This window comes from Colobus angolensis, unplaced genomic scaffold (genome assembly GCF_000951035.1).
Source record: "Colobus angolensis palliatus isolate OR3802 unplaced genomic scaffold, Cang.pa_1.0 Scaffold51, whole genome shotgun sequence".
Classification (NCBI taxonomy): domain Eukaryota; kingdom Metazoa; phylum Chordata; class Mammalia; order Primates; family Cercopithecidae; genus Colobus; species Colobus angolensis.
Window position 1 is genome coordinate 5634131 of NW_012118599.1, and position 10944 is coordinate 5645074.

Consider the following 10944-nt stretch of genomic DNA (forward strand, 5'->3'; position numbering starts at 1 on the left):
AATACATAACATCCTCTTTGCTTTTCTCACCACCAAGTGGGCTTCACTAGGTAGTATGAGGCTTCGCATGGTGATGTGGCACAAGGAGGAGTCCAAATTGAGATCCACATTTGACTCTTGAAGTCATGATAGTGAGTATGTGGTGTGTGGGCTCCATCCACTTCAGAAGGCAGAAGGCATTCCCTGTGCCAGGGGAAGTGCGTGCAGAGATGTCCTGATTTCCAGCAATCTGCCCCTAATCATAGTTACTCTTGATTCCAAGAAATTGAATAAGTTTGAGTTGTGCTCTGTTCAGCAGCTCACACGTTGTACATGCTTCATGATAACTGTTGACTCAGCCTCTTCCCTGGGAGTCAAATGAACACCTTGCAGAGAATTGGAGAAGGAGATCCTGGCAGGATGCTACAGGACCATTCAGAAGTCACTGCTCAAGTGTGCTAAATGATAGCCTAGGGCCCAGCAGAGATTTCACACTGCTTCCTAAACTGCTTGGTGAACACCCAGGGAGCAGCTTAGGTGAGAAGCTGCTTCATTGAACAGAGAAGGCTCGGTTTGAAATAATAAGGCAATATCTTTTTGTTTTGAATAGGCTACCTGTTTCTAAGTGCTTTACAAACAGCTTCTCAGTCACCCACACCACATTACCATAAGGCACTAAAGAGGTATTCCTACGTTATCTTAAAAATAGCAGAGAGCTGGCAAATGACTCTATTCAACAGCAGTCATAGAAGAAAATAAAGGTCTTTGGAATGCCGCCTCTGCTCAGCTTCCCAGATTTGCCACCAATCATTCATGTCACCAACACTCTGCCCTAGTCACCCCAGGGTAGCTCCTGTCCAGTGCACCACATGCTATGCTTTCATACTTCCCTGTCTTGTTATTGAAATCATTATCCCTCCTTCCAATCTCTCTGTGCAAATCTGGCCAATCTTTTAAGGCCCAAATCAAATCCCACTTCCTCATTCAAGATTTTCATGAGCCTTCCAGCTTGAAATTCACCTTCTCTCTGACACTGTTAAATTCATAATTTACTTCCTCTTCATGTGGTTATATTTTATCTCCCCAACTAGAAAGGCAGCTTCTTAAAGGCAAAGACTGACTCTGAGATAGCTCTTTAAAGGCAGCTCCTTAAAGACAAGGATGAACAATAAAATGCCTCCTCTTTATCTTCCATCACCAGGCACCTAGCAGAGTTTTCCTCATGGTAGCCTCCCAATAGTCATATGCCCACACCTTCCAAAGTTAGTATTTTATGGCAATTCACATACTCCAGATCCAGATGGGAGTTTAGGGAGCTCAGCTCTATTTTAGGCTCAGATGCTATTAGATGGCCCATCCTTCCTGAACTGTACTTATTGTTCACAAGAAATCGTCCCACTCTAAGTATCATCCTTTTGGGCATTTGGCCAGGCCAGCAAAAAGGCAGAGGAATGTTTGAACGAGCAGATTAATGGGCAATCAGAGGAGAGGCTGTGGATCCCCATTCAAGTTCTTGGAAAGTATCTGTCTATGATGTGATGAGAAGGACTGGATTCAGGGCCAGAGGGTGAGAGTGGCTCCACATGTCCCCTACCTCCTGCTGCTGAAGGCCTGAAAAACAATGAGAAGCCAGAGAGGCAGTGGCACGAGGGAGGCAGCTGACTCCAGCTGATTGAAAATAGGCCATTTGTCCTGTTCAATGCTAATGTGTCCAGGGGCCTGCACAGTTGGGCTGCAAAGCGGGGCAGGGAGGCAGTTGCATTTATGTATGCATATGTGTGTGAGATGAAGCCTTTTATCTTTGCTTTTTAATCAGCTTTCTCTACTCAATAAATTACCAATAAGAATAGCCTATGATCTCACCAGTTTTTCTAGCTGGCAGACATGTAAGTGTTCTGGTTTTGCCAGCTTGCAGGCGAAAAAAACCTTGGATTCAAATTCTAGAGCTAGGTAGGGCTTCTCTGGATAGTTTTCAACCCAAGGAAAAAGGCTGATCAGAAGAGTTCATGGCTCAAATGTCAATATAATAAATTATAAGAGCACAGCTAAATATTCTAATTACCTAGATTTTTTTTTTCTCTCAAAATTATTGCTTTACCAAGTATGCATTCACAAGCCTTAGAAATCTCTGGGATATACCAAGATTTCTACTGAGGTGATATTTGCAGCCATGATAACCTGTTCCGTAGTATCAACCATCAGGGGTCACCGATTCAAAGTTAGCTTGTCACTGCCTGCATCACCAAGCACCTAGGGAGATGCAGTATGCAGTTAGGCCACTAGAGGAAAATTCAGTAAACTGTTTTTAGTTTCCTTGTATGAATAATGCCAGAACAAGTGTATGCATAGGTGGTTGCAAGTGTGTCTATGTGTGTGTATTCATGTTTGTATTGGAGAAGGTAGCCAATGAGGAAGTAATAACACCTTACCTCTTGTCTTTCATACTGATATTATGAAGGGGCATACACTTTCATTCTGTCATCCTCAAATGCCAACCAGCTAAAAAGGAATGTGGTCCAACTCCTTCATTTCTCATTATAGAGAACTGAGGCCCAGAAAACTTAGATGGCTTGTCCAGAGCCAGTCAGTGACATTTGCCTCTTCAGTGTGTGCCAGACCCTCTGCTAGGTCAAGGACAGAGCTCAGATTTGAACTTCCAGACTTGGATTTTGTGCCACAGCTCCATGGTCAGTATTGATGTAACCCATCTGAGCTAGACAGGTGAGAATCTGCTAAAGAGAATCAGACCTCCTATCTCAGGGAGGTGTTTCTATCACTGAAACAAGGCTGGTGATTCTTACTCAACTGACCTATTATCTGCTGGCTGCATTCATATGAATCATTGATCTCTGGCATTGGTCTGAAGTTGAGAGTTGGCTTATGTGTAAAGTGTGGAAGTGTGATGCAGAGTTAGAAAGGGATAACTTTAAATTGCTTCCCAGGGCTTTGAGCCAGCCAGTGCTACTCCCAGAGTCCCTAAATCAATGGCTATTCAGCTTTTTTTTTGGTTTTGCCTTTTTTTTCAACCTTTAGAGGGCTGTGAAAATATTCCCATGTTCTATTTTAAAAGCAAATCACCTTCGATAATTTTCTTATGGACAGATTTTTTTCTTAGAGATTTGCCTCTTCCACCAAATACTGGGTGGCATTTTTCTCTGATGTTCCTTCAGGAAAGCCTAAAAATTAAAGGACAGTAAAATTGTCCAGTTTGTTCCATTTTCCATTGTTCTTCATGTTTCGGATGCAAGAATGAGTACAATGATGTGGACTTAGACACTAGAAGCTTATATTTAGTGTGGGAGAAAACAAAAGCATATATATGTGTATACAATTCCAGGTAGAAAAAGGTGAACAATTTAAAATGCATTGAGAAGGAACTCATAATTGCTTCATGGAGCCCTCAAGTAAGGCTTTGCAGAAAAGGTAACATTTGAGCTTAGCTTTGGAGAATTAACATGACTCTCTCGCCATCCCAGGGCAATCATTTCAGGCAAAGACATTTTTGCAGCTTCTTGTTAGCTTTCACCATTTAAAAATTCATTTTTAGAAGTTTGAAGCACTCTGTTATTCATAATTTTCCCACCAAATATTCTTACATCTAAACCTTGATTTCAGATACCCAGCATAAATCATTCTCAGTAAAGCACACTCCCATACAGGATTCCAATATATCACCACAAAATACAGGTGTGGGCTCTATGAAGAACATATGCTTGGCCTTTGGTAGAATAATGGTACTAGAACATCATCTGTCACATAGAAATACTAAATACATGTTGATATTACTGAAATCTTTACTATGGCCATGCCCTGCTCTAAGGACTTGAAATCTACTAGCTCCTTAACCCCCAAAATAATAGTGGGGATAACTTCAAAGTAGGAACCTTACATGACACCCATTTTACAAATAAGAGAACCAAGATGCTAAGAGGTTAGTTAACTTGGTCACAGTCAGTCATTAAGTGCTTGAGCCAGGATTTGAATCCAGGAAGTTTGACTGGAAAGTTTGTGCATATAAACAACATTTCAGACAGATTTTTCTCAGTATAAAAACAATGGCTTATTGAATGAAAGTATTTTATTTATCAAATTTTTATTGAGCCACTATTGTTTTCTAGGTACTATATTGTGACTTGAGAATGTAAAGAAAACTAAGAAGCAACATTTCTCCTTAAACAGTCTATCTAAAACCTTGGAAAGGAAAGCCATTATTTAAAATGAAACCAATTGCCAGTAAAGAGAGGACTAGGACTAAAGCCTCAATCTTTATCTTTTAAGTCATGTAGTGGAAAGGAATAATGCTAGATACTGCAAAGGAAGCACTTCCAAATCTCAGTGGCTTAGCATAATTGAAGTTATTTCTCACTCGACAATCCAAATAATCCAAAAGGATGTTCTTGTTTCAGTAGCTCTCCAAACAGGGATTCAGGGACTCAGGTGCTTTCCATCCTGTGTTTCTGCCATCTCTCCAGCGTCATACCAGAGGGTGCATGCTTTCCAGTTAGCTTGAAAGTGTAAAGATATGGAGAATCATACGTGGGATAATTTTATGGGTCGGCTTAGGAAGTGGCATATGTCACATGCATTCACGTTCCATTAACTAGAAACCAATCATGTGGGGCCACACCTGAATGCAAGAGAGGCCTGGAAATGTAGACTCCCTGTGGGCTTAGGAAGAAAAGGAGATGATCCGGAGGTCTCTATGACATATTCCTACACCATCAAGTTTCCAAGTAATTGAATTTCCAAATGATACAAACATGTTGTTTAAAAATAGTTGTAAGGCTGGGCGTGGTGGCTCACATCTCTAATCCTGGTACTTTGGGAGGCCGAGGAGGGCGGATCACAAGGTCAGGAGATCGAGACCATCCTGGCTAACACGGTGAAACCCTGTCTCTACTAAAAATACGAAAAATTAGCTGGGCATGGTGGTGCACACCTGTAGTCCCAGCTACTCGGGAGGCTGAGGCAGGAGGATCACTTGAACCTGGGAGGTGGAGGTTGCAGTGAGCCGAGATCGTACCACTGCACTCCAGCCTAGGTGACAGAGCGAGATTCCAAAAAACAACAACAAAAAAAAGAAGAGGTAACTTTAAAAATCCAGAAACACAATATAAATCATTCATTGCATGTAGAGAAAAACTAAGGTAAGTGGATGGGGGATCTTTTCTTTTTTTTCTTTTTTTTATTTTTTTATTTTTTTTGTGGATGGGGGATCTTGCTTCTTCCTGCCTTTCTCCAATGTTGTTTCAATAGCCAACTGGATGTATACAAGGGACAGAAATGGCATTTACTTACAGAGTTCCAATTTTTTATTCTTTTCAGCCTAGTATCTGGATAGTAACTACTGTGCAAAAATATGAATAGAAATTCAATTACTTGTGCGTAATTTCATTTACTTTCAGATATTCCAAAATATTATGCTAAATATATATAATCAAAGATTTAGAGGAGGATGCAAAGAGGATTAACATTTATTGAGTGTTTACTGTGTAGCAGTCACTGTTTCAGTTCCTTTGCATGTTATTACTTTTAATTCTTTTAACGTATCCTGATTATGTCCGTTTAACAGCTAGGGCTTAGAGAGCTGAATTAATGAACTTAAAGTCAATACTCATAAATGGCAGAGCCAGGATTCAAACCTGTTATATCTAAAGGATAAACTTTCATTTATCCTTCAGGTGCTTGAATTTACTCAGTCTGAGCAGGCAATAAAGATCATTCAATGGGTAAAATAACTCAAAAGCTTTTAGTTTATAAAACTGAAGTATCCAGGTGTTAATAATTTCTACCACTCTCTGATTAATTCTATCTAGAGAGACATTAAATGTTTATGATGTAAAGTGACCTGGAAGTAAAGAGAACATAGTCACGGTCTCAGGAGGCATTTCACCACAGATCGTTCTCATTAGTTCTACCAACATTTATTGAGTGTGTATTAATATTATGTGCTCATCATTCCCAGCCAATACAATGATGGACAAGCCATGATTTTACACTCATACAGATTCCCTCCACAAAGGCCATTTTAGGCGTTTCTCCCAACAACATATCTACACTTATTTAATTGTTGTACTTATTTCATGTGCTTTTGTAACTGCCATTTCATTTGTCTATATCCTACCTGCTATGAGTTCATGGATTGTGTGCTTTCCTGATGACCACACCAGAACCTAGCCTTATTCCTAACGCAGGTGTTTAGAAAATGCATTCTATAATAAATGTATAAACAAATAGGACATGGATATATTTTAGGAGAAAATAATCAGTAAGAACAAAAGCATGAAGGGATGAAATACTACAGAGAGGTTAAGGAACTGGAAAACATTCAGTAAGTAAGGTCTGCAGTGGGATTTGGGGGAAGCTGGATAATAGGAGATAATCGTGGTACTTAGATAAAGAAGAATTATTTGAAAAATTAAAATTCTTCCAGTAAAGAATTTCAGTGAATTTGCTAACCATTTGGGAGAGGATTAGGACTCTGTCACAAAGTAAATATTCACAGACAATAATATATGATTGTTTAGCTCCTCATTATTGGCATTGCCTGGGGCACCATTGGGTAAACACTTGAGAAATATATTTTGAGTGTGTTTCCTGGTCAGATATAAATCAGAGTTTACATATGATGGGGAGCAAGGAAGAGAGAAGGAAGAAAATCAAGTTAATGGTGACAGGTTTGGAAAATAAGTACTGAGCTGGAATTTCAGGATTAAGGAAATAGAGCTATCCGCAGAATTCTGGGGGAAACAAATAATTGTCCCAGCAGGTCTTCTAAAACTTCCTCTGTAAGATCAAACTCAGGTTGAGTGAAGTTCAGGAAAGTGCATTGCACTCAGAATCAGGAAAAATTCTAGATTTGTCTCTGCCTCTAACTAGAGGTGAAATCTTTCTCAAGTCATTTAACCTCTCTGCTTCTCAGTTTCTTGGTTTCCCATCTGAAAGATAAGAATTTGAAATGACACTATTACACTAGATAGTCTAAAAAAAATCCTTTCCAGTCTTAAGACGATGATATATTAAAAGCATATAATTTTTATTTCATTTGATTCACAATACATTCTTTAGAATGACATAGCATTACATGCTAATGAGTCCTACTAGTAGTGTTCACTTGTCCAACATTAGGGCTAGGATTACTAGGTTAGGGTCCTCATCATTGTTCATTGGAGTCATTTAAAATAGATTGTCTTCAATGTTCTTCCAACTTCAAGGCCCAGGGTCTGAGGTTAGTAGCAAGCCAGATTAGAAAACGAAGCTGTGGGTTAGGTACAAAGCCAGCAGAGATGGATGAAGAAGGGGGTGCACAGTATATACTAGCAGTATTAATTTTCCATGGCTGCTGTAAAAATTTATCACAAACTTAGTGGCTTAAAAAGTGTGAATTTGTTATCTTACAATTCTGGAGGTCAGAAATCCAAAATGGGTCTCACTGAGCCAAAATCAAGATGCTGGCAGAGTACACTCCTTTTCTGGAGCTCTTGGAGAAAATTCATTTCCTTGCCTTTTTCAGTTTCTAAAGGCCACCCACACTTCTTGGCTCATTGCCCACTTCCTATGTCTTAACAGCCAGCCACATACCATCTCCCTGAACATTCATCTATAGTCATATCTCTCTCTTCTACTTAAAAAAAAAAAAAAAAAAAATCCTTGTGATTACACCAAACCCAATCAAGTAATCCAGATAAATATTTAATATCTCTTTTAAAGTCAGCTGATTAGCAACCTTAATTCTGTCAGCAAACTAATTCACCATAGCAACATTATCTAACATATTCACAGGTTCCAGGGATTAGAAATGGATGTTTCTGGGGGCCTTTATTGCCCACCATTAATGGTACAAGATTAATATAGGAAAACATAAATATCTGATTGCCACGTCTCTGCCAGGTCAGGGGGTAAATAGGACCATGATCAATCTCTTCTACCATGCTTGTATGGTAACAAAACAAAAACCACAAAATACAAACTAGACTTTGGGGTCAGAAATAACTAGTTTGAATTCTTGGAAGAATTGTTTAACGTCCTATATCTGAAAATGGGAATAATAGTACATATGTTGCAGGGTTATGATGAGAATTAAAATGTTTGATAAATAAAATCTAGTTTCCTCATATATTTCTCTCTGTAATACTCAAATATGAATAATGACTACTGATTTTTTGTTTTGTTTTTTATTTATTGTGTGGTTTTTGTTTTGTTATTCAATACTAACACTCATAAAATATGGTTCAAGTCTTAACAATTTATATATTGATTGTTAGGAAGCCACATCTAGATTTGTGTTTTGATATACATGGGGGGAAAAAAGCAAGCTTTTAATTATCTTTATCAGGAAGAGACCACAGTCCAACCATGCAATCTACCACAGTTTTCAAAGAATCTAAAAATTTTTTTGTTCAAGCAATACTTAAAAGAAAGTTTACATATGAAGCTTGATTGAGACTAAAATAAATGACACTCTTGGCAAGAAACAATTATGTTGTACTAAGAGTCAAATTCTGACCCAAAATCTGAGCTGACTTCCATGACTGGCACTAATGATAGACCTGAAAGAGGGAAGGTGACTATCTCAGCAGTTTTTGACTCTTCAGAATGCCCATCCAGGAGAGCCAAGGACTTCTGTGGTCCTGTTCATCCCTACAATAAAGGGAATTATTATTTACAGAACTTAACAAAATAAGCAAATAAACATTGAGAACATTTCCAATCCCCAGTCTGATCCTTTTTGACACTATGGCAACATGAACTGCTCTTGTATGTTGAGTCAGCCAATTAGTTTTACTTTTATAATTTATAAAAAAGCAGCAAATTTTCTTCATGCCTTTACTTAAATGACCAGACTGGTTGTTATTACATTGTACCTACTAGCACAGAGTGTCTCAGGTCAGCAGTGGAAAAATGTGCTGCTGTGACCGCCAGGTCAGAACTACAGAATCAAAAGAAAACAGGGCAGTGTTGGGTCAAGGTCTAAAAAGGGTTGTATGGTCCATGGGAATATGGGCCAAGTTGTACAGCTATGGAAGATATTTTGGCAGTGCCTGCTTGTGTTTAATATTCAATGTCTCACTCCTTTGGCATCTTGAAGCTTCCTTTCTTGCAAGTTTCTATTAGTTGTAGAATTATGTTGATATATCCCTTTGCATCTTCAAAAGGTAATGAAAACTAATTAATCATTTTCCTGCTAATGCTTGACTTACCTCTCTTCATCTGCTTCACTAAAAGGCGTTAACTAACCCAAAGAATAATGAGATTGCTTTAGTCAGAGCCACAAAGAAGACTTTCTACCTAAATACTGTAATATTATTAGTATTGTTATTATTATGCTATCTTTATTAAATCCACAAGTCAACAAATATATTTAAAACCTACTATGTGCAATGCATGATAAAAGCGGCCATGTAAAGTTATAAGGAGACATAAGATAGAGCTTTAGTTTTAGGGAAATTTAAAAAAAAAAACCTATTTAATCATTTCATTAACATAAAAGACATTTTTAGAAACTAGTGATGGCTTTGGAAAGGTACATGGTTAGGAACTTAAGATTTGAGAGTAAGATCAAACTGAGCCAAAGTAAACGATACTCCAGTGTAAAAAAAAATGCATCATTTTAAAATTCAATTATAAATGTCTATAAAGCTCAGAGTTGCTGGAAATTGTATTATACAGTGTGTGTAGAGTATATTTGGGTGGAACACTATCAGCATGCACAGGGAAATGAATGCTGAAGGATATTGTTTTAAATAACTTATTTGCATATGTTTAAGAATTTGTTTATGGCATTTCTAAAAGGAAAAATAAGGGTGACTTTGGCCTGCCTGTCGAAGTGATCTGGACAATTGAAGAGTTGCCTTGAAGGAAATCTTTTATTCACTGCCCATCAAAAATGGGTTACACATATGAAAGTATTTTTGGGTAAATTAAATATCAGAACAGTCCTTTGGGAAGACACTACCCAAATTTTTGTTGACAACCAAAAGACCTGGCCAGAACTCTAAGGCAAAGATAGTTGAGTGAAGGAAATTTTGCACTCTATATTGTTAGACCTTTCTTGTCCCTACTCCTCTCCTTCACCTCTTGATTTCTACCAATTTTAGAATGACTCTCTACAAAACCAGTTATTTCATCCTTATTTTTTCTAACTTGAAAAAAAAGATGAAAAACTCTTTCATACAGTGCTAGGGAAAGAAGAGCAATGATTCTCAGGAATATTTCCATCTTAAAGAATTATCGAGGTCCATTCCAAGATGGCAGAAAAAGAACAGCTCTGGTCTGCAGCTCCCAGCGTGATTGATGCAGAAGGGTGATTTCTGCATTTTCACCTGAGGTACCTGGTTCATCTCATTGGGACTGGTCAGAAAGTGGGGGCAGCCCACGGAGGGCGACTGGAAGCAGGGCTGGGCATCGCCTCACTCGGGAAGCACAAGGGGTCGGGGTATTTCCCTTTCCTAGCCAAGGGGAGACGTGACAGACTGTATGGGGAAAATTGGAACACTGTCACCTAAACACTGCACTTTTCCAATGATTTTAGCAAAGGACACACCAGGAGATTATATCCCGTGCCTGGCTCAGTGGGTCCCACCCCCACAGAGCCTTGATCACTGCTAGTCCGAGATCAAACTGCAAGGCAGCAAGCCTGGCTGGGGCAGAGGTGTTCACCATTGCTGAGGCTTGAGTAGGTAAACAAAGTGGCAGGGAAGCTTGAATTTGGTGGAGCCCACCGCAGCTCAACTAGGCCCTCCTGCCTCTGTAGACTCCACTTCTGGGAGCAGGGCATAGCTGAACAAAAGGCAGCAGAAACTTCTGCAGACTTAAACATCCCTGTCTGACAGCTCTGAAGAGAAAAGTGGTTCTCCCAGCATGGTGTTTGAGATCTGAGAACAGACAGATTGCCTCCTCAAGTGGGTCCCTGACCCCAGTGTAGCATAACTTGGAGACACCTCCAAGTAGGGGCCAACTGACACC